The 25,574-nt window shown below is 40.8% G+C and overlaps 1 long non-coding RNA gene across 1 annotated transcript in view; it reads right to left on the bottom strand.

The window, feature by feature from the left end:
• Positions 1 to 25,574, bottom strand: part of LOC146755454 (uncharacterized) — a 116,598-nt gene that overhangs the window by 85,139 nt on the left and 5,885 nt on the right. The window contains exon 3 of the long non-coding RNA XR_014937997.1: positions 25,049 to 25,269. This is a non-coding gene — a long non-coding RNA (uncharacterized LOC146755454). The remainder of the gene's footprint in view (positions 1 to 25,048; positions 25,270 to 25,574) is intronic.

The raw sequence follows: 25,574 nt of genomic DNA on the forward strand, positions 1-25,574 counted from the left end.
AAGGGTCTTGTGGTCTTTCTGTCAGGTTTCAGAAACACACTGCAGAAAATGAACTTAACAGCCCCATTCAAACATGTGAGGTCCCAGGCAGATCAGCAGCAGTGAGGTGAGTCTGGCCCTCCTGGGATCGTTTCAGTGCCCCTCACCTCAAGGCAGCACCTACTGCATTATCCATGAGGGGCCAGCATGAACATCAGAAACAATGTAATACAACTTTCTGATCATAGAATCACAATGTTGGGAAGGACCTACAAGATCATCTAGTCCAACTGTCCTCCCATTACCATTGCTACCACAAGCTACTAAACCATATCTCATAGCTCCTCATCCAGACGCCTCTTGAACACTGCCAGGGACGGCGACTCCATCACCTCCCTGAGCAGCCATTCCAGTGCCTGACCACTCTTTCAGATAAAAAGTTCCATCTTATGTCCAGTCTAAACCTCCTCTGGTACAACTTATGGCCATTTCCTTGGGTCCTGTTTGTTGCCTGGGAGAAGTGCCAAGCCCCTCCTCATCACAACCTCCCTTCACGATGAAACCTTCAGGCTGGAATCAGATAACCCCCCTCTCAGAGACAGGCTCCCAGGTCTGCATATAAGAGAAGAGATGCTCTGCAATTTGATATTCCCCCAATCAATGACATTTACATGCCTTTATTCACAGACTCCTTCTGATTGTTTTTTTATAGCCCGCACCAGTACCCATAAAACCCCCAGCCGAACGCTGATCATCATTTATCTTCCCTTTCGCTCTGCCAAACACCAGAGGTAATTTCTTAGTCAAAAGATAACCTGCTTCTCTTTTTTTAATTTTTTCCCTTCATTTCTACATAGTTTCTGAACACCTGTGCTTTATGTTGTACTGCAAAACATCAGGCAATTAAAAACTTAGAGAACAAGTGAAAACAAAGCTTGTCTGTATACAGAGAATTATACATTAGACAGTAATGGCTACACTGCAGCCATGAGTTAAGACATTAATTTACACGTGTATTCAGCGCTAAAAATTGTTGGGATTTTTTATGTTTAGACTTTAAATTCCAAAGTAAAGAAATTCAAAAGTGAAGTACCCATGGCAACCTTAATTCTATTCATCTTACCCTCGGATGCAGCATTTGTTCAGCAATTACATACTCCTGAGTAAAGCTGTGCCTCCCAGATGATGGTAAAGCAAGGTTAAAGAATTCTCAAAATTAATAAAGTCCTCCCATACACTTGTAAGATTTACAGCTAGGGGCATTCTAAACATTAAAAAGGAAGAAGAACTTTCTTAGTCTTGTGTAGGAAAAACATGTTAATTGCCATCAAATAATTTTCATCTCCACTACACTTTTACTTTTCTTATTCCTTTTCACATTGCCCTTGGTCTCTCAGTGTGAGAAAGAAGCAGCATCTTAGTCATCACAGCACTGGACGCTGGGTTTCTGCGTCTTGGTATGTGCTCCAGTGAGAGCTGAAAAGCAGCATTTGCCATGATCGTTAGGGGATTTTTCCTAACTTCCCCCACTGAATGTTTTTATAATGATTTGTTTAAGTGAGTCAAGTATCATGAGGATGTTTAAGATACAGAGAACCACATCATAAATTCACAGGAATTTTACTATTTATTTCTAGCCTAGTTTTCTAATAGTAGTGTGCTGATATATTCATGCTGTCTGTCCAGCAAATGTGCAAACTGCAAGTCCTCCCCTATCATTTGAGTTCAGTAGCTAACTTCACCCAAATTTGAAAGGGGAGGGTATAGCCTCTAACATAACTGAGTTCTTACAAGTTTAGTGGATGCGTAGGCAGAGTAGAGAAGACAGAAATCAGCACAGCCAGCAACACTCCAGAAGAGAGACAAGCAGAGCAGAGCCGTCTCCCATTCTGCTTTACAGCAGCCAGGTGGCATTAACATACTGACAATGCAAGGCTGCAGGTCAGCCATGGGGTTACTGCAGTAGTGCGGGCAGGAGGGACAAATCACGGGTTTTCCTATTGGCAACATTCTCCAACGCTGCCAATAAGCAAGATTTTTCAGCCATACTGTTTCCTCAGAAAAGTCTAATGCCTCAGTGGATTGAGGTGTTCTCAGCTAAGGGGCACCGTGCTTGATGGAAAGATTTATGTAGCCACACAACAAAGGGCAGCAGAATGAGAATGTTAGGGCAGCTGGTACACTTCGAGAAGGGGCTACAGATTACAGAGTTACTGCAGCATTCATCCCAGCAGACACACAAGGCAGCAAGAGGAGACCACTACTCCAAATACACTGCTAAGGCTGAACAAAGAGTTGTATTACTCAAAAAAAAAGTGCATTACTAATATCACAATCATATTAGATAAAAAATAAAATAACAGGATTTTCACTTCTCCCTGCTAGGAAAAAAAAAAAAAAGAAAAAAGAAAAAAAAAAAAAGAAAGAATAATATTCAGCATTAACTCTGACAATGACAAAATGCATTGGTAATAATTAACATAGTCCTCATTGTAACTTTAGTGACAGTGTGGGAAGTTGCAACTGAAAAATACTCCTCAGCCACCCAATATTCCACAGGACTCTGATCGCAGTTTGGGGCACATAGCAGCACTGCTCCAGAGTCTCAAGGAGCTCTTAGATGGCCCAGTTCCTTGAGAAAGAGCATCTGATACCGAGAAGTATTTTGTGGAGACCTTACACATGTAAAGAAATTTCAGTCGTGCTCAGAATCTAGATAGGTCACATCTACATCTGTCTTCTACAGTCAAAGCTACAAGCTCTTTCTGTGGGCGGAAAGAGCTATGAGCAGCCCTCACTATACACCAAAGAGTAAATGAGACCAAGGAGTACACAGAGAGAAACCCATCTCCCTTGCTTCAGCCCAGTGCCACTCAACAATTCTGAGCAAAGGTGTCTTCCAAGAGGACTGCAGGTAGGAAGCAAAGCAAATGAAGTTCTGTATACTCGGACACATTTCTCTCCTAATAACAAATATTTGAGGCCACAAATGCCCATCTCTTCCCCATCCCTTTATCCTCATGATGGGTTCCCACCTAGTGGGACCAGGCTGTGCTACTCTAAATTCTGCTTCAGCCCCCTCAGGCCCAAGAATTGTTCCTCTTGGATGAGAGGGACATTTCCCTCCTGAGCCTTCCCCAGCCTCCTCTCAGCAGCAGCTAAATCCTACTATTGGCCCAAGGTCAAGAAGGACCTGCTGGGGATCTGTTGTGCTAACAGGAGGCTGCTGGACCATTATCCTTGTGATGTGAGGGACTTCCTTGCCTTTAAAAGCCATGCAGAGCCCGGAGACTGCTCGCAGCCTCAAAAAGATGGGTAGTTGTGTGGGCTGTTTCACTGGAGTAACCAAGGAGAGGCACCGGAAACCTGATGCAGGAGAGTAAACCAAAAAGCATGGAGATCCTTCTGAAGGTAGACAGGTCAGCTAGGAAGGGCATACAGCAGAGGAGGGTGGAAGGCAGCAGCAGGGAGAAACTTAGAGGGCCAAAGCCAGGATAGGATGCAGAGCATTAAATGTTCAATGGAGTTTCAATTTGAAACCCCCACTTCCCATTGTGGTATCTTCAGCCATGCCCAGAGGTTGTCCATCAGTTGCTTCTCAGGACAGGGTACATAAGCACTCTCCAGGCATACAAGAAAATGAGTTTCTCTCACAAAACACAGAGTTCATTACTCTCCAGCTAACGCATAAGACTCAGAAAACGCTACCTTGGCTCTGTTAGCAAGTTTATCAGTTTCAGCTCTCACAGAAGCCACACCATTCACATGAGCAGCAGTGCCATTCTCAGACATTTTGTTCTCATTTGAAAAGGGTGATGCTACAGGCAGCTCCAGCTGATGACAGTTGCCAAGCTCTGCGTGCATCACACCTGTGTTCTGAAAGAAGCAGCACTTTCCCCAAACAGGTGAAGAGAGGGAAGCTCACACATCTTCTCTGCTAGCCATCTAGCTGTTAGTGTAGCTGCAGCCCATTCCTCTAAAGTTCCAGTAAAGAAAGCATGTTGAGAGACGTCCTAAAGATGAGGCAGCACCGAAGGGGGCCGCCTTGATTAAACCAGGTTGTTCTGTTGAGAGTCCTCAACGCATGCTCTTGGTTATGGCTGTTAGAGCTGCAGCAGGGTGACATGAATTGCCTTTTATCTAACTGGAAAACTCCCACAGAGTTTAGAAGTACTCATTTAGACAGGCAAATCAATAAAGGAAATGGTAAGTGTGAGAATATAGTGAGACTATAGAGTCTATGTGGGTCCTGTATGCTTCTGCTTTAAAAAGGTTAACTCTTGCCTTCAAGAGTTTACTGCAATGCCAGCACTTGGAAAACAGCAAAATGGGTAGGTTCTACCCAAAATTTCAGTGAGTAAGTTGGTGGCTGTATATAAGGGCAAGACAACAAGTTTTCTGTTAGAGACCAGAAATTCAAGAAGAGTCACAGAAATTCAGAAGACATTGCAGAGAAGGAGGGAGAGAGGGAAAACTAATCTTAAATGTTACAGCTCTGAGGCTGGCAATGAGATCAGAAGTTTTATTAAAAGGAAAAGGGAGCAAAACCTGATTTGCAAAATAGTAAGGGCTAGAGCTGCATTTCTACGGAGTTCTGCTGTCACAAGGAACATTGGGATAAGGGAAATGAGCAGAGAAATTACTCCTGCTTTCTCACCTAAGAGCTTTCCTTGTCCTTTCACATCCACCTTCATCAGGGGCTCTGCAAATCCCCACCCACAGAGCCGCTCCAAGACTTCAAAACCATTAAGAATAGTTATTTAGTTGCTTAAAAACTCTAGGTTTCAAGGAAAATCACAAGAAAAAGCCCACAGTTCTTACAGTTGCTTGGTTTAGAATTAGTTTTGTTTTTCTTATTTCTCTCTGGCATTCCTTCTCCTAAATCTCCAATCACTTTCACAACAGGCTTATGCTGAGTAGCTTCAGGCAGCTGAGGAAAAAAAAAAAAACCAACCTGTTTAGCAATGTAAGTTATCTCTTCTCCCACCAATGCTAATAGGAGTTTTGTGCATAAATCAGGCACACACTGATGGGAGGAGAGATCGTGAAATCTATGTCTGTTTTTTTATCCACTGCAGTGAGGGTTTTATTCTCCTCTAATTTACACCAAAATATTGGTCTCAGGAGGAATACTTCTGACACACATGGTATAAGACAGAGGAGAACTAGGCCCATGGGGTGATAGCAGATAATTCAACATCTTCATCCAGTGACAAAAGGCAAGTATATTAGAGTACCACAGACTGACTCATAGTGGCTTCTTAGAAGCCAACAGCATGGGATAGGCTGGGATTCATGGTCCAGCCTCATCCATCCTTGCCTTACCATCCCTCTTCTCCACTACAGGCTGGCAACCACACGTTCAGCCCTTCCACACATCACAGACATACAGATAGCCTGGTACTGCCTCACTGGAGGACAACTGGTTAGAAAAAAGGTCTGAGAGGGAGTAGACAGGACTGACAACCACTTCAGACTGAGTATGAAACCTCTGCTAATAACCACTGCATGAGGCACGATTCCACAGAGCTCACTGTGTATTTTTCAGTATAGGACTACTAAAACAGGACATCCCTTGCTTCCTTCTTGCTCCTACTTAGAAACATCAAGAAAGTCTTCATGCAGTGACCTCTCCAAGCCAGTTCTAGGTAAAGAGAGTGCACAAAACAAATGTAACACTGACCATTTTTATCTGGCAAAATTCTGATGCCTCTGGACTGCCAATAGCATCTTTTAACATTGGCTTTCATGATGCCCTCCAAAATATCTGGTAGGTCAGAAGGCAGTCACCTCTGCCAAACACATATCAGGGTTTGCAGCATAGGTCACTGAGGCCAGTATTTCTTTTTCCCTAATGTGGGTAACTGGAGGCAGAACAAATGTCTTAAGAGAGAAATATCATGACCAAGAGAGCCTAATGGAATACAACTATAGCTGGGATGATCAGGAGCTTCCTAATTGGCATATAAGTGCACAAAAGTAATCTTTTGGGGAGAAGGTCTACTTTCATAACAGTAGACCTACTAAAGATTGTGAGAAAACACTCTGTTTTTTAAATATATATGTATATTATCAGGATTTTATGTAAGGTTTTATATATGTATACGATATATGATAGCTTGAATTCCTTTGTTCATGTTTTCTTTAAAGCCAAAGTTTTATTGATCAGCATTAACAAGCAAAAATAAACAGCCTCTTTAAAAAAAATAAAAAGGTACTTTTTATTGTACTTATGTTCAGTTGGAGAAGGAAACACATAATAAAATTAATTGATTTTTCATGAGTTTCGTTTCTTACTGACAAAGTGCGTATTTTAATAAGGACTTTATCTCCCCTTCCTTGATCCTACACTGAAGTCATGATCCCGTACTTTGGACATCAGTCTGTTGCCATGGAAATGATCATAATATCGCTCAAAAAAATGAAGTATTATGATTTCACTGCAGGATCAAGGAGAGATAAAATGATAGGCTGCAAGGGATCAAGTCTTCAAGCTGCAAAAGCCTTAGTTACTAACAAAAAGAACATTTACCAAAAACGTCCAATGTAAATTCCCTTACATCTTGCAATGTTCAAAAATTATTTTTCCCCCTATTTATTTTTTAAAGCACTAATTTCAGAGATCATAAACACTCCGTTTCTCTTCTTTTGATCTGCGGTCCCACCCTCAATTTGAAATGCACCTTTTCTATGAATGAATCCTGGTCATCTTTCATTCCATTCCTATTCAGAGCCCACATGGAACCTTCCCACCCAATTTGTTGTACCACATTATTACTTAAAGGACTAACATTTTATTCAGAAAAATTAATGCAATTGAAAACAATCATTTAGTTCGGGTGATGTGTGTGATGGGAAAGGTTGGCACGTGCCAGATCTTACTTCGAAATGGAAACAGTACACGGCTAGCATAACACAGATATCATTAAGTTCCCTCTAAACCTCAAAGCACATACTTTTAGACACCAAGTATTCCCAGTACTGTAATTTACCTCTAAAGAGGTAAAATGAACCCTCCTGTTCATTTTCACCATCTGCCACAGCACTTCTTCGTACTTGTTAAGAACAATGTTAGATCTTTTCCGAGAAGTTCAGGGAGCCAACCCGAGAACACACTCTTCAGAGATGTCCAGGCCACTTTCAGATGTCACACAAATCCAAAGGTCCAGACTTTGAGGCCTTCTCTTGTATCAAACACTTACTGAAACCTGAAGCTTCATCCCCAAAGGCCTGCACAGATGAATTAAAAACTCAGAATAAGTTTTCAAAGTCTCAAATTTTAATGGCTCACAAGGGGACCTGCAGGAAGGTAGGTTCTACTGTACTTCACTGATGTCATTCCCGATAGGAGCAACAACATCACAAGGGCAACAAACACACTTTGAAAGACTCCAGAAGAGAGTTGTGACCTTAATAATTTGCTTTCAGGCCTTATCTGTTTTGATGAGCTCTGTTCTAGTGACCACTTTGAAGGGTTGCCAAGAGCCAGAGAAGGGAAGAGAACAGGTGCTGCTAACAGAATTCAACTTTAGACTTTGAGCTTTAACAAGCATGACTTTCTCCCAAAATCTGTCAGCTTTGGCAGCTCTCTTAAGAGCTCCTTTCCACATATCCCACATCAAACAGTTTCCCCTACAACCCTGTCACAGGAAGAAAATAGGATTTGTAGTGGTAACAGACAATACAAAAGGTGCTGGAAGAAAGATTAGGGAGAAAGGAGGAAAAGAAATGGTTGAGATAAGAGTGTTCTCCTTCATGGGTTCTCTCATTTTCTTTGGGATGGAAAAAAAAGTCTTTATTTTGAACCCCAACATAAACACTTAAACATAAGCATAAACAAGCTTATGAGCTTGTGATTGCTTCTGAATTCACACGAATACAGCTTGAGTTTCTCAACATTACTAAATCTTCCAAGTGAGAAAGCCTAGAGCATCTGTATTACATACCAAAAGACTATTCACTCCCATTAAGAAATCACTGATTTTTTCTGCCTCCAGATGTGTTTTAAGCTGCTGGGAAGCCTCAGAATTGAGCAGATTAATGCATTCTAAATGTCATTTGACAAAGGGCACTGCTGCCAATGGTTCATTCACACTGTACGGATTTAATTATCTAAATGAAGTACATTCCAAGAAGTGCACGTTGGGCTTTTTTTGTTCTTTGCAGTTGTGTTTTATTGTTGTTTTATCTGTTATCTTTAAAAACAAAAAAACACTCCACTTCAGTTTGTATTTTTCCATTCTAATTGAAATTAATTTCCCTGGCTGTTTTATTTTTGAAAACACCTGGAACAGGGCTATTATTTCAAAGAGGTAATTATGAAATTAGAAAGATAACTACGATACTTACTTCTTTAATTACGGATATAAATAGGGACTTTAATGCAGAAATTGCTTACAGACATTTTCCTGGATTGCGCTGGAAGAAAACTGCAGAATCTGCTGCTCATCTAATTCCAAGGAGATACAAACCAAGATGAAATGAAGAGGTTGCTATATCTGCTGGAGTTCTGTCTGAAACTCTGACAAGGCCCTTGCCTCTCATAGTTCTGCTTTGGCAACCAGAGCAAAAATTGCTGGTTTTGGTTTTGCCACACAGGAGTGTGCTAAAGGAAGGTGACACTGGTGGTGTTTAAGAGCAGGTGAGATAAGCCCACCCCAGGCACAAAATGGCCACAGTTGGTGTGGGGCTGCCCAAGGCCTTTGGGTCTTCTCCCAGGCCCACAGCACTGTGCATTTGGGTCTCCAGACCAGGAACACCCAGCATAGACCTGAGAGACAGCAGCAACACAGCCAACAATCAGAGCTAAGTGCAGTTATTCACCAGTCCTGTTCAAAGCCCTCTGTTATTTTAGCCAGCCGTAGCAACAGCTATAATTAGGCACTCTTAACACAGCACAGTGCTTTTCAGAAATCAAGGCCCTTTCCTCCTCCACAAGAGCCGTGTCAAGGGGCAGCTTCCACAAGTGCTGGCTGCTGACCCCTCTCTGACATGACTTGATCGTTTGCAGTTATTGATCTCAGCTCTTTTTTCTCCCAAGCCACCTGCCAGGTAATAAAAATCTGCATCAGAATGCAAGGCACACAGGGTGCTGAGAGCCAGCAGCAACATTTGTCTTACAGACCTGGAAACCTGGCAGTGTCGATAGGGGCCAGTTATCACAGCGCTGTGTGATCTTTCTGCTGAGGCTGTAAATAACTTCCATCAGCATCCGAATAGGGACAGAGAGAATCTGCCACATTAACTACAGAAGCGAAGTGCTGCTTTGTCAATGGCAGAAGACACTGTTAAGCAACATAAACAGCGTTGACAAGATCTCTAAAGACTCCCTGAGTTTAAAAGGGAAGGTTTAGGATGCTGAACTTTTGATGCACCATCATTAATCGAGCCTTGCCTTTCTTCTGAATGTGTTTGTATGCATGCCCAATGCAAGCATTTCAAAATGTTTTAATTGAGTCCTATAAGGGTACATGACATTTCACTCCTAGTCTCACTCAGATGGCAAAATTCTGGATCCTTTTGCTCTCCAAAGCACCTCCATATGCCAGCAGAAACAAACAGATCCACTGTTTGAGATAAAAGCATGTGGGCGCTACAGGGATCTGCCTCTTTTCCTACTTACTCTTTCCTCCAGTGTGCAACCCCAGCAAGTGCTTTACATGGCTTTGTACCTGCATTAAACCCCACCTTCCAAAAGCCCACATTGTGCCAATTTTACACTGAAAAGTCAGTGTAGTAAGCCAGCATAATGATGTAATAAAAGTGATGAAGAACTAGAGTTAGTGCCAATGCTTTTGCCAAAGAAGTAAGGCTTACAGATCTGACTGACTGCTTTTCCTATTCCCATTCCAGATCTCTAGCCCTGAATGAGCTAAAGTAAGCTGCAAGAGAAGACAGATTCAGTAAAAATTAGGCAGAAAAATAAGGGGGGGGGGAAGGAGAGAAATAAAGGCAAACTCACAACAGCTGTTCTTCAGCGTGGCACACAGATTTACACAGATCCAAATTGTGGAAACCAAAGCAAAACAAAGCGAAGGTCCATCCTTACAGAAGAAACTAGTTAGTTTGGGTCTTTGAGGGACAAACTAGACCATACATTTTACAAGGAAAACCCAAACTCCAAATGCATTTTGCTAATCCTCAGACCTTCAAAGATCTTTCCTGCAGTTCTGCCTGTCTCATCACCTGGAGTCTATTAAACATTGTTCACTGAAGAAACTATTCGTCATGAGGGTGAAATTTGCTGAATTTACTAGTGTTTTATGAATCTACAAGAACCACAATCTAGAAGACACATCAGGACACCTTTGATCCCATTTTGCTACCTTACATAAATCAGCTGTAAGCTCAAAGGTGGAATGGTTTTGTACAGTCTCTTCATTTTCAGCAAGATACATTGAAAGTAAGCCTGGAATATGAACGTATTTTTATGCCAAGTGTATTGGCTAGCTTTGGGAACTGATAACACACGTACCAGACTTCCATTTCATCTCAATTTCTTTTATAGATAGTGATTAAAGCCTGTTGTAGTTAAAGGGGTTTCTGAATGCACATATAGAATGATTCAGTGGTTTCGCTCAAGTTTTTGGATGACAGTGGTCCATTCTAATACCACTAAGCTCAGGAGGGATGGGGCAGGGGAAGAGGGAAGTAAACTTATATTTAATCTCCATGAGTAACTATCTCTCAGTAATTGTCACTGAAGCATCCCTGGTGGTGTAGACACAGAAGTTGACAAGACAGTGGGCTTTTTCCTTATTAATACATTCAGATCTAGAGGACCTTTTCTTGCTATCCCAATCTAGTCCCTTTAATAAACAGTAAATTATCTGTTTAGAAATAATCTTTGCTTCAGTCTAGTTGTTTAAAGCATTGCATCAGGAGACATTTTACTCATCTTCTTACTTCAGATAGATCTACGATGCACAGATAAATGGATGGTCATATATTTAAGGAAGATTTTAAATGCATTTTTTAGTAGATGTCAAAAAGGATAGCATTTTATAACCAAAAAATACTGCTGAAAACTGAGTCACTTCCAGATGAGACTTGAAGCCAAGACAGTGTTAGAAGACTCGCTCAGTCTTCTGTGCACACACACATAACCAGACACAAAGCTCTCCCAGTTTCAGCACTATTCTTTTTATAGGCATTTTATAAAATCATTGAGCTTTGTTTTTTTTAAGTGACATTTCTGACACCAGCAGCCAAGAAAAAAAAATAAAACTGAAGTTAAAGCTGTTGTTCTACATTTAATGTGCTGCATTGTGAGGCAACACGGGTCACACATCTGCATCTGTCACTTTGAAATGCGTCTGGCAGGTCTTGACCAAAAACAAAGATCAATAAGGTAAAAGGCATAGCTGGACATTACAAGCAGTGCTGGCCATCACCGCCTGGTCCCCAGGCTGACAACACTTGTGCACTCTGTGAAATGTCCTAAGTTGCAACAAAGCCTCCTATGCAAGCATGGTTTTTGTTTTAGTTTGGTTTTCTGTCTTTGTTCACTTTTCAAAGCTCATTCTAACATGGTTTCATAACCAAAAAAATAAAAAAGATAAAGTTTCTTGTTTTGTATAATTTGGCTTCCTCAGATTTGCTAATTCTGCTGAATTCTCCTAGTAACTGCCTCACTATGTAGCACGCAGCAGAGGTCTGATACCTTCCCTACTGAGACAAGTAGCATTGCCTTCTCCTTTGGGCTCTCCATACTCTTCCAAATTATTCTGATTGATATAGACCTCGATCCATGCTAATTATGCAGAGCTTCCCTTATAAAGTGCAGTTGCCATAGGAACAGTACCGGGTGAACAGGTGCGTGGAAAGCTGTGATATATTAAATGACAGCTACCCTCTGCCACTGCGATGCAGATTGCCATTCTCAGGGTTTATTTATAGCAGGTAGTAATTAATCTGTGTGAATCTCATTTCATTGAGAAGGAAAAAACAAAAACGCACAGAATCATTAGCAAGATTCCTAATTACATCCATACCTTTGATTCTCAGAATTTTGTTGCCATCAGACAACCCTAACACAGAACTACTGGATTATTATTTGTGTGGAGCTGTCATTATGAGAAACTCTAAGCTGTCGCCTGTAACAAATACCTTCTTACAGCTACCACATTAAAACTTGCATTAGCGTTGCTGCAGTGGAGCAACAAAATAGTTTTTACCCTTTAAAAAAGTAAAGAAACAAAAAGGAGATATAAGCTTTAGTTGGCTTTTAAATGGAGGCTCCTAATTCTGGAATGGGAATCAAGTGTACAGAAACCTGAATTTAGCCCAGACACCAACTGTTTCTGTGCCTGAAGCAAGCCCCTTAACCTCCGTTTCTCAGTCACTGTCTCTCAGGTGTTAGGTGAACTAAGAGCAAACAGTCTGAAAGCACTTCAAAGATGAAAAAACGACTCGTTATGCTATGAAAGGGATAAGCACTGTAAGTTAAATGACTGCATGAAGTAGACTTATCTACCAGGCATACCAGGCATGACTCAGCCTGGTGTCTTAGAGCTGCTTGCGTAAAGTAGATAAGCTTGAGAAGACAAAACTAAACTACATTTTCTGTGGCTGATGAGAACAATGATTCTCATAGCGAGGCAATACTAGCACCAGGTAGAGTACGTGGATCTTGCCTGTGTCTCAGTTTTCATCCTCTTGCTTTCTTATTATTATGTTTATGATCACAGTTAGCAGCAAACACTCCAAGAAAATAGAAGTGATAGAAAATGATCACATTCTCAAAACACTCTTCTAAAAGTTTTGTCAGTACACATCTCAGATGAAAACATACAGTGATTCCCAGTCGCTGTTAGGGATGCCATTGGAAACATTCTTACAGGCAAGTGTCAGAATCACAGCAGTGTTATGGGATACCCTGCAGAACATTATTCTAGAAATCATGCAAAGGATCCACATCAAGATTTAATTTCAGCTACATTCCAAAACAGCATTTCGTTCGTGGTTCACCAGGTTCATATTAGAACCCTGTAGGCAACAGGTAAACTTGCAGTTCTAAGATAAAGCAAAAAATCACAATGATGTAGCAATTACTCATTTCTTGAATAGACCCAGTTAAATCACAGCATGAAAAATGAAGGCTACATTGGTATATGCCTAACCTGCTGGGAAATCCTCCCATGATAAAATCCTTCTTGAGAATATAAATATTTCACAGAAATGGGTTACACATGGTCTGAACCCTGATATTAATCACTGCCTACTCAGACCCTGACCTAGTTTTTAAGCTAAGCACATTCCACCTTTGCAACAGGCTCTACCAAGCTTAGTTCTGATGCTGGATAATACAGGGCAATAGAGAGAACATAACTCCTGCTATTGAGAAACTAAATCCCCTTTTACTGAGTCTTATACTAGACCTGCCTATATTTGATCAAATCCAAGAGATCTGATGAACATGAATTGAAATTCATTAGCAGTGTTTCCACATCATTATAGAAAATGAGGTCTCAGAACAATGGAAATGAGTTACTCTTGCAGACGAGACTGTTTCCACATCCAGGCTTGCGTGCTAAAGCTTTCTTCCAACTGGCCAGGAAGACCCACACCATTCTTAGTCTCAAGCAGATATTGCCCTGTTAGACCAGGCACAGCTGGAGAATGGGATGCTGTAACTTTAACTGCTGCTTGTATCCAGCATGAGTCAGGGACACTGAGCAGCCTGCAGACAGTTTATATGTGCTTTGTACCAGTTAAAATGTTGCTAAACTGGGCAAACCCAAACATTTCATCCTACTTCACGCAGCAAGAGAGGCCTGAGTATTAATGCAAAACTTTAGTTGGCAGGATATCAAACCTGAACCTCTCAAATCAGCTCATTGCTCAAAAATCCCCATTCAGGCCAATTTTTTTCCTAAGTGTTCCCTGCCTAATTAAAGATCCCAACCTAATTCACAGGTCAGAATTCCTCATGTTTTCCTACATCTGCCACAGGCCTCAAAAAATGAAAGAACACAGAGGCCAGCTTGGCAATTGGGAGCTCACATCTACTGGATGTTAACATGTAACCTCACAAGTTTCATCAGTTCCTTCAGAATCACTTCTTTTATCCCCAGTACCTGAATTGTCAGCTAGGAGAAGCTGCTGATAGCTTCTGAAGCTTACTGCATTACGTACTTGGTCTTCAAAACCAAAACCACATGGAGAACTGACCTTTGTAAACATGCTTTTTTCACTGTCTCTTCCTGATGCTGCTCCTTTGCTTACTGCACCTCACCATGGAGTCTAGTCCCAGTCAGACTGCAGCTTCCCCCAATAGGACCTCTCTCATTTTTAATCACACAACCACAGAACAGCAATAGTTCATAATGTAGTATATAACAGAGTTATGGTCAATCAAGGACATGGGCAAGAAAAGCACTGAATGGAAAGAGAAAATACTTCATTCTCCCCACCTCTCGCTAAGAGATGTTGGGGGAAAAAAAAAAAAAGACAAATTCTTTTACACCCAGGAGCTTGTCTTTTTTTTCCTTCCAACTCTACCCATTAGTTTAATAAAAGACAGTACTTGCTTTGCCTAATAATTATTAGGTCTAATGTCAAGAGAGTTAAGGTCTTAGTTAAACTCTATTTAAGCAGGATTTTAAATTTAAGCATGCAAACTTCGCACTCTTTACTGTGAGAGATCCCTTGTGTGCCTGTGTAAAAGAAGAAGGTGGACTGTATGGGTCACTGCTAGAACTCATTTAGAAATAGCAACCTGGATTATTTTTTTCTCCTCTCCCTTAGCAAAACCAGAAATATTAAAATGCAACACATGATTTCCACTAAGGCATTGGTTTTTACATGAAGCATATCAAGTACTCCATTTTGAACGCCTCTTCAGGGTCTCCCTTCTAAAGAAGCATCATGCAGTTCTAAGCTAAGGACCATACAACAGCCCTCTTCTGCAAATTCACATTCAGCTTGTGATTACTGTGTCACTTTTTCTAGGTGACACGACGTTTCTGCATCCAGAGGACAAGAGGAAAAGTTTCTCTGTTCTGCTAACGCAGGTTCCAAAGGTCTGATTCCTTATGAATCCATAAAAACAATCTCACAAGAGTTAACGCAGAATCAAAACTTATCACAGACTGATTACACCGCTGGGAAAATTGTCAGTAAAGGAAAAAGGGACCCACTATAATAACCCACATTCAAATTCCACTGCATGGCTGAAAAAGAGTCAGCTAGAATGACATCCAAACTAAACTTAGATTTATGCAATCTGTGGAAAATACGTAATAACCATCAAGGTTTGGGTCCAGCAAACTTCTGGACAATTAAGGAAACCTTTTGTTGTTGTTTTGTTTTTAAATCAACAGGATTAACAACACACAGGAAATGGTCTTTATGAAGAAATCCAAGGCCTGCCTATCCAACTGTCTGTACAATTCATTGTCCGGTTTACTTCATGCTAACTTTGTCTTTCAGCCAAGCCAGCAAAGAGTTTCTCTATAATATTTACAAGAAAGCTTCATTTCATTTCAGTCCTTTCCCCCAATCCCAAAAGGAAACTTCTCTTTTCTTCATTGAACACACTCCCCTTTTACATTGCTTTGATAATTCCCACTTCATCGGCCTTTGTCAGAACTGTCATCTTTTCACTTCTGGAAAACCTTACTGGGATGTATCTCGGGACATGGCATCAGTGACACTTTAGTGACCACAGAGTTTGCTGTTGAATGAGCCCAACCTGCTGACCCTCAGATTAGAAGTTAGGTACCACAGCAGGTCTCTGCTAGAGCTTCAGAGCAAGCAGCAAAACAGTAAAACATTTGGTAGGGAAAGGAGAGGCATCATCAAATAGCACAAACTTTCAATATATGCAGAGACAGGAGGAAAGCTATCCATTGCAAATATTGTATCATTTCGGTTTATTTTCCAATCAGCCTCATCTTTCTCTTGCTTACCAGATTACTGCAAGGCACGGCTGCAGTTGTCCCAGGGCTCCCAGGCTCTGAAGGCAGCTTTCACTGAAGAGAATGGATTTTCCTCATAAGGATCCTCACCCTGCCTGGAAACTCTCAGTCAAGCATGCTCTGTGTGCCATGCACCCGGAACCAACTAGTTTAGACCATGCTTGTTTAGACAAAGAAAAAGGAAAGATCAGATCAAATTTCACTGGGATGTTTGAAGCCACTGAGGACTGCCAGTCCCACAGATGGCAAGCCTAGAAGAAACAACCAGCAGAAAAAATTAAGGGCACAATTATCTCAGAAGATACAATTGTTACAAGGTACGAGTGCACTGTATCCTAAAAATTTATGAAGAAACTTAAATTTATATTTATATACATGTATGTATGTATATATATATATACATACATACATAAAATAGATATTCAAAGAGAAGAGATGAGAATTCAGAGCCATCAGCTGCTATGGGACATCGATAGTCCATTGTGATGCAATTCCTGATCATTTTAGCTAATAAGCCAATAGATTGATCTACCCATGCAATCCCTGCAAACCCAGCTCTGTGCTCAGCAGGCATTTTGCAGAGGATATTGCATCTTTTTTACTGCAGCTTGAAGTAGATCAAAATTCAACCTCAGCAGAGGCACAACCAACAGCTGCTGCTCCCTAGCACAGAAAAAAGCCATTGGAGTGCTTTTCAAAGCTAACCTTCTCAAGCTTGTGCCTGTGACCTGCTCCCCTCTCCATTCTGACCTCACCCAGGAAGCTTGCCTTCCTTGTAGCACATTCATTTTGTCTCTTTTGCATGGGTTGTACAGGCTGCTGTGTTTTCTTTTCCATCCACATCTTCACCCTCATCCTTCCCCCTACCTTTTTTTTTACTTCTTTTTTTATACTGTGCAGGCAAGCTGCCAGCATTAACACTTTGGTTAAGGATTAAGCTCAATCACTGGCCTGTTTCAATACAAATCCCTGAGCTGCTCTCCTGGGGGAAACAGGTTCTTCACTCCCCACTCCTCATTCAGTTTTCCCTCAGGAAACACCCGGCAGGGAACAGGCAGGGACTGGCACTGTACCCCGGAAGGACAGAGGAATAACTGGCTCAGACACTGCCCTCAGACCCAATGCACCTTCGTTCAGTGAGAAATAAGGTAAGCAAATAAAAAAGCAGGGGAGAAGTTTCTCACCGCTTGCCCTACTCTGCTTTTGGGACATGCATCCAAATAGCTCAGAACTGTTCATACAAACACCTCATAGTGTGCACATCTCCATTAAATCAACACAGAAGCTTTTCCAGATAAATCTTCTCTGGAGAACAAACTTGGAAAACATGTGATTCTATTTCTTTCCTCACCTCATTAATTAATGTGGGAGCGTTGTCTGACTCCCACATCCAGATCTGCTGCTGAACTGGTCTCTCTGGGCTGCTCTGCACATTGAGGCTCTTCTCACACATTACCACATGCCTCCTGCTCATCGAGATTCAAGTGCAAAACTCACACATCTATTTTTTTGTCTGTTTACCGATCAAGACGAAGGTATCCTAAATTGACCTTTTCAGGAATTGCTGTCTTTAATACAGTTACTCCTCTAAGAAGCCCAGCCCTACACAACCCTATCAGAGTAGAGAAACAAAACAAAAAAGGGAGAGTGGTGCCCAAGGTTCATGTTCTCCTCCACCTGCATACAAACCATTCTCACTGGATTCTGTCCTTGAAGCAGCTTTTACGCCAGCCTGCAGCCCGCTGTCTCTTGGGCAGAGTGCTTGTACTTCCAAACACAAACACCTTCCAGCAGGAGAGCAACTCTCAGCAGTTCTCCTCTACTCTTGTTGTCTCAAGCATAGCAACCTTGTTTAGTACGACTGAATATTAAGACAGTCTTAAAAACATGTTCTTATCTTCCTCCTTGCCCCACAATTGCTTCTAACTAATGTCTTCACTGATGTAGCAAAGTTATAAGCAATTAGTAAGTTCTAAATAAGGTGATTTGGCTTGCTGCAGGTTTTTGTTCTGAATTTAAAACTTAAGCATTTTTTCAGTGCCAGCCCATTGCCTCCAACAGTCAAGACAAACAACCAAGGAGCGAGTTTTAGGACTGAGCCTCCCCTCACCTTAAGAATTCTAATCCACACCTTTTCACAGCACCCAGGTATACCTTGCCAGTGCCTGATTATTCCAGGTCACTCAAACCCTAGCTAGTGTGCGCACAACTCACCAAGGCAGACTGCTGGCTTCTTGCCCCCTCAAATCATCTTCCCAGCTCCAAGGCAGTCACAGGACACACTCAAGATGTGTTTCATGAATAAACTTGTTTGGAGTCAAAATGCCCAAACAGGTCACAGAATTAGTCCAAGAAATAAACTGATGTGGGGCAGAGGGAGTGACGTCTTCTTTTTCACCCAGGTCACCTCAAGAGTCAGCTTTCCAGCACAGACCTGCAAACTGCAGCACAAGGCACCTGAACCACATGCCAGCTTTCTCCCTGAGGAAAATAGATAGCAGAGCCAATCCGACTCCTTCAGAGAAGAGCAGCTAGTCAGACAGAAGGAGAGAAGGGACTACTAAAAGCTGAGCCAATCCAGCAATAGGAAGCCAAGTCAAATCCATAAAGATATGTCCTTGGTTTTGGATTTTGGCTTGTTTTAAGGATTTTTCTCGGTGGTGTTCATGTTTGGTGAACTTTTTGTTGTTGTTGTTCTTGTGTTTTGTTTTTTAAAGATAGTGTTCTTGAAGAGTTAAACTCACTCAAGTTCATTTTACAATGAAATCGGAATGTTTTAGATGGAAACAACCTCTTATAAGTGTAATCCTATATTCCTAATAAGCAGAATTAACAGTTCTAGGACCATTGTTCTCTCACACACTGTAATGGAGAGCATTATACCAGCAATGGACCATCTGGAACAACAGGCAGGGAGAGCCTTGGAGGATCAGAATGGATAACCATTTGCAGACTACATGGTTTTGGGGGAGTGAGACTTTAATAGCAGAGTGCAAGCATCTGTTTTCCCAGATACATGATCTGATTTGAACCATGACTCTTTGATACTGGTACCTACTGTTTTACTAGAGCCAAGTGGCTCTAAACAATGTCTATTCAGTTACTGCTAGAGAGAAATAAATAAATTAACAAGCTTATTTTCAATAAAGTTTAGAATTGGAAGAAGAATCTACTTATGTTGTGTAAATCTCCAGCTAGAAATTAAAATATCTGGACTTGGTTTAATTACATTTTGAATGTGGCCCCCAATAGGACTCTGTAACCTTTAGGGTTTAATAACTTCAGCTCATTTAATGTCCTTTCATTACATTACTGTAGCAATCCAAGAGTAAGGTTTGAAAACTAAAACTCTGTGCTTCCTCCTGGGCTTTCCCATATGTTCACCATCTTTAGCTTAGACTCCCAGGATACTCACGCCAAGTCTTACAAAATTGCCTTAGCAGAACAGAAAAATATCTTCTTTCACTTTATTCTATATACTTATTCTTTGTAGAGGAAGGAAAGGGGAAAAAAAGTTTGCCAAGCAATGCTCTGCTGAGTACCTACAGAAGATCCTGCCTAACTTCATGGAGAAAATCCAGGCAGCTCTCCTCATCCAGCCCCAAGAATAGGTCAGATAGCAAGGTACAGGCCCAAGACTGGCTGCTATGTTATGACCTGTTAAAAGACAGATTGCCCAACTTAAAACCTGCCACTAATAACCATGAATTTGAAAAACTCTGGATGAAGAGTCATAGAATTAACCAGACTGGAAGAGGCTTTTGGAGGTTGCATAATCCAACCATGCTCAAAACAGGGCTAACTTGCCCTAGTTGTAACAGCAAAGGACCCATTTGACAAAGTCTCCTACAGCACCTCCACTTCTCTCCTATGCATTATGTCAAATGAAGTGTTTTAGAATGTGGTTCTTGTGCTGACAGGCAGAATTAAAACATCTGGAGACTACATTTTCACATCTATGAACTCTAATGTCAAGGCAAAAATCATACTGGTGTGCAGGAAAGCAGAACCACAGAAATGCAGAGCGGGAGGCCAGTAGATGGGAAGCACCTCACTGCAGGAACCACTCTGTGCTGACACCACAGGTGGGATGCACATCACTGAGCTTCAGAGCTGATGACTGTGATACAAACATCTACTCTCCCTCCATAATCAGTGGAAAGAAATAAACCTCTCAGGCACAATTAATCTGACCTATTTAAGTGTTGCTTTAAGATAGCAGGAATTGCACTCGAGAATCTACTGACTGTCCTGATGTGATCTCCACTGACTCTAAAGAGACATAGTTGTAAGGAGATGAATCCTACCCAGTGATTGCTTTTACTCACAGCAAACCTTAAAATAGAAATAATGTGCATATGTGAACAAAGCAGGGGTGGAATATACCTTTCAAAGCCAATACCACTCAATGGAGACTGTAAAAGGATAGCGTTTCTCTTACAGTGAATAGATACAAATCTGTACAAAAGACTATCTAAAAATACATAGACATACACTTATAAGTGTTTCTCAGAGTTCCTTTCAACTACAATTTCTGCATCTCCAGGCAGCTGTCCCCCTTCATTAACAAGTGCGAATACATATCGAGATGCCTCTGACTCCACAAACAAACTGAATTCATGCTTTTACTTTACAGGGTGCTTTAAGAAAAAATATATATGTGTATATATATATATATTTTTTTTAATGACACTTCATTAATTTTTTTTCCTAAATCCTGTTCATAATAAACTAATTTCTCATGGCCCAATAACAGTGTGGATAGGAGGATGTTCTCTCCATGGATTAACATCAGGACTGTAAGTCCCAGTGCCACAATTTGGCCATGCCCACACAGACAAGTACTCTTCCCTCATTTGCCACTAAGGAAAGATTAGGACATCGTTTAATTTCTAGACTGTTCTAAATCCAGAACTGCTAGAAACAGAAAAGACCAAGATTCTTTTGATTCAGAGCTACTAGATATTGGAAAACACTGTGAAATTAATGCAACAGCCCAGAAAGGGAATGCAGTACATGGAGTGCTAACGCACAGATATAGAGTCTGCTGGCATATTTTTTCTTGTCTAAAAGCAGCCATAAGGAAGAGGAGCTCTTCAAAGCTCAAAGCCCAAGAGGACATAGCAGTTGCAATGCTCCAATACGAAATGAGAAATGCATGCAGGACGTTTCAGCCCTATTGTGAACCTATTTCCTAAGAGAAGGTCAACTCAGAGAGGCACGGAGGGTATTCAAAAGGCAAAAGCTTTTGACCCACAGGAGCTGTTGCTATGCCTGATATGGCTCTGAACAAAGACAACTGTTAAATCCAGGTATTATACACATATAGAGAACTTATACTTGAGTGCATAAAATAGCCACTAGGGCAATTACCATTTAAAACCATAAAGGCAATGTTATAACAGAAGTCTAGTGTTGAACATCCTCTAAATATTATGGATATAAATTAAGGTTTTAAGCCTGATACCTACTCCACTACAAAATGAACGTGAAAACTGCAGCACCAGACTATAATCCGACGTAGGTTTAATCAAGACTGAAATTTGTCACTACAGACCTACATTTAATTTAACAAATACATAGGTGAAACATCTGTGAATCTACCACGGCAAGTTTCAACTTGATGTTATGCGCCCCATGTTTAACACAGGCCAAAAAGACAAAGCTCTGATGATGGAAAGCCTCAAATCAGGAACAAACAGCTCCAGATTTGTATGGCTTTGTACTGCTGCCACAGCACCCATATATGTCATTTATGTATACAAATCCACTCATACACACTGCTGAGCTATTACCAAATCTTGAAAGGAATTTCCCAGCTGCACAAAAATGAACTACCACTTGGGCTAGCAAATGAATTTGTATGTGCAGCAATAACATCTGATTGATGTCACTGTCACATTCTCTTTAGTTTCAGAGAATTTGATAACCCCATCAGATACTGCTGCTGTGAGGAGAATCCCTATTTGTTAATCCAAATGGGATCTGTTACTGGAAAAAAGTAGAGACATCATTCCTCAAAGATGCAGTTCATATCCTGTTGTTCATATATTCCCAGCTAGACATGATTTCAAGTACTCTGAAGATTAAAGAGGAGCTGTTTTGTGTTTCAATTAAGAAACAATTTGAATCAAACAATCAGCTTGCCTGCTCCTAAGGAATTATATTCTCGGTACATATATTTATGCCTACACAAATTACCTTTTGTGCATTCTCCTGAGTGTGTGTGGCATGTAGCTGTGTGTTGAGCTGCCCAGTGGGTGCTGGCAGACACCATACCTCTGTACTCATATTTGGGAGGAAGACGTACCAGCAACTGCCCCTAAGAAGTGTATTTATTGATGCTTGTACGCAAGTATGTCATGATGACCCATCGCTTCAGTTTTTCCTTCTGATCTCTTCCCCTCCCCTGCAAATCTCTGCTGAAGGCATAACAGTCCTTGAAGTATAGTTTTAAAGCAGATAAAGGATTTCATTTAGGACTCGCCATAGATCCCATTTTGTACCCAAGCTATCAAGACCAGACACTATCCTCTTCAATTCTGCTAAAAGAGCAGAATGATACAAGTACAAGAACAGAGGTAAAAGTTGAATATGACAAGATTCATGTTATAGTCAGACATCAATTATATTACAAAAGCATTTTCATTTGTGTCTCTAACAGCTCTAGAAATAAACAAAAGGAAGGCACATATGATTTAAAAGTTACATCCGATTTTTAAAAGCCAGCTTTAAAAGTTCTGATTCCTATAACATATGTAAGAGCATTGAAAGTGGAAGAAGCACATGACTCTAAATAAGTACACGAAGATTTAAAGCAATACAGGGTAGGCAGTGTAACTGCCATTAGTGAAGTTGCAAGAGCAATTGACCTTATAGGACAATGATATTTTAAGTGTCTATAAACTGGTAGTAAAGATGTTTCAACATTAAGTGCCCATATAAGACTTCAATAATGTTTGCGGGGTTTTTTTTGAGTACTTCATGTTTTACTACACTGCATTTCTGGTAATAACAGAGCAAGTAAAACACAGCTTAAGATTTATAGCTTAAGATGGTCAAGAAATAAAGTCAAAGTTTTCTTTAAACGTAAATTATTTCTGCTCTCAAAAAATAACCTTAAATATCCATTGTTCACTATGCTCTCAATAAAGCAGTCTTTAATGAGACACTAAAATTTGTTTGTGGAGACTTGTTTTGTAACAGCACTGAGGACAAATCTATTCTAGCGTCATGCACAACCGTAACAGTGTTCCCTTTAACTTATCATCTTACACTACATTTTTAAATTAGAAAGACCAGATTATCTTTAACTAGCTAGTCAGCTGCAGCTGATGCGCTGAGGACCCCACAACTTCAGGTTTCTCACTCATATTGTGAGAATGGCTCTTCCTTACAGTTTCAAGCACCCAGGACTGACGAATGAAAACCTAACATGATGCACTCTGCCACAGCTACTGAATGAAATCTTGAGTGTGCAAAGCATCTGACCCAAAGCCCAGATGTAGACATGAGAGGCGTGCAAAGCGTTTCCATTCAGAAATGAGCATAACAAAGCAACTTTGATTTCCCATGAATCTGACGTCCAGGATGATCAGAAGGGTGAGCGAGCACAGTGATTTTCAACCTGAGATCCATCATCCAGAGACACTGAGCCTGTTGGCCCAAGCCCCATCATCAACTAATGCAATGTGGGACTCTTAGAGATGCCATGAATTCTGCAGGTTTCATTAAATGCCAGCAACTGACCAAAACATTCATAGGACTGCTCGTAAGTGTGGAATTTTGAAAGGCACAAGTTTCCCAGCCAATCAGACTAGTTTTCATATCTCCTGAGCATTATGTACCAGCATTTCCTATTTCCCTCTGATATTTTTATAATAGAAATTTATTACAAGAATTTAAATTAGCATCAACAAGATTAGTTAAGAGGTTTGTGACTTTACTAGTTTCTAGAGCATCCCCCTCATGTGATTTGACACGTGGCTGAAATTGGTTAAATTAAGTCAATGAAAAAGGGCTTGCATTACATATTTTGTTCAATTGCATCTATGCAGATTCACAAATTCTTCTTGCTTATAAAATGAAAGAGTCTGAAGTTAAATTGGATTTTATGTCATTTCCTTTAGGTTCTGCCCATAGGTTAGTACAGTGAGGTTACAAGAGTGTTCATGAAGAGCAAAACTGCTTTCCAGTTATGATTCTATGAGACTGGGCTCTTCCTACCTCCTCTCTTCACAGCAACAATGTGAAATTTAATTTAATCTATTTCAGAACTGCAAAGACAAGTACTTTTTTAGCAAAGCATAAGAGGGTTATCACTTTGAAGAACCACATTAGGCACTATAGTTCAGTCTTACACAAGAGATTAATTGACATGTGCTGTAGATTAATCAGAATAAGGCTTTTCATTATGAGTGGCCAAACATAACCAAATCACTTTGGAAGCAAATTACTGACTTGCCTAGAAATATATATGCAACAATTGCAAGTTTATTATTGCTGCTTGATGAAATGAAACAGCCTTTCAAAAACATTTACCTTGATTCTACATGAACCTCCTCTCACCTGCAGAATGCCTACATTAAAACTAAAACTAATCAAAAGCTACTCCACACTCAACAGAGTACTAAGTTGTCAAGCACAACTGGCATTCTCCTCTCAACAGCAGTGCTTGAGTCAAATTTCTGGCTGAAAAGGCTGCATCCTTTCATATACATCCAGTTGATAAACTATGTTCTACAAAGAGAAGTTTAATGAACAGGAAGAAAAGAAATGGAAATAGGAAAAAGAAACCACAGTTCTCCTTTTGTAGTATAGCCTTGTAACAAATAGTGCAGCGAAGAATATAGAAATTCTGATCTTTTGTCACCTGTCAAGGAATCCAAAGGAGGCAATACATGTTGTTGACACTGTGAAACCCAAACTTTTTCGTCTGACTCTCACACCCACTTTGCCCATTTTCCATTTGTTTTTAAATAAGGTCTGGAAAAAGCCCATAGAGCTACCACAGACTAAGAGCACAATTTAGGGCTGTAACACAACAGAAAGCACAACTACAACAGCAGAGGAGCAAGATCACAGGCTGCAACAAGTGAGGATTTGCTCAAACACAGCAGACACAGAAATAAAGAAAAGTAGCTACTTACTTTGAGAAGGCCTCAGGTATACAGGAATCTCCAACAAGATATCCTCACCTTCACCACCAACCCTCAAATGAGGTGTTGGAAAGGGTAGATCTTGGCTCCAGCCCTTCCAATCACTCAGACACATTACATGCACTTAAGCTCCCCTGGGTAGGCCCTGCCTTCCCACCAGGAGCTCCGTCACTGGTGCAGGCTGTGACTCAGCAGTTCTGCTTCAAGAGTATCTATGGGGAATGAAATAGAGAGAAACTTACCAACCACTGCACCGTGAAATTCCACAACATGAAGAGTATTTTCCTGAGTGCCACACCACAAAAGAAAAACCTTCATACACGTGTCCCATTTTTTCATAGGCTATTACTTTGGTTACATGCTTCACCCACCAGAAGGCAAGTTCTAGTTCAAATTCATTTTGATTCAAGTTTAATTAGCATCCTTTTCATGGAAAATTATCCTGTGTAACTGCTGACATGTCAGTGCATCACATACTTGTTGATCTTTGTTTGGAAGCGGAGAAAATACATTTTTA

The sequence above is a fragment of the Coturnix japonica genome, chromosome 32 (assembly GCF_054131305.1).
Source record: "Coturnix japonica strain WE chromosome 32, WE-NBRP24, whole genome shotgun sequence".
Taxonomy (NCBI): Eukaryota; Metazoa; Chordata; class Aves; order Galliformes; family Phasianidae; genus Coturnix; species Coturnix japonica.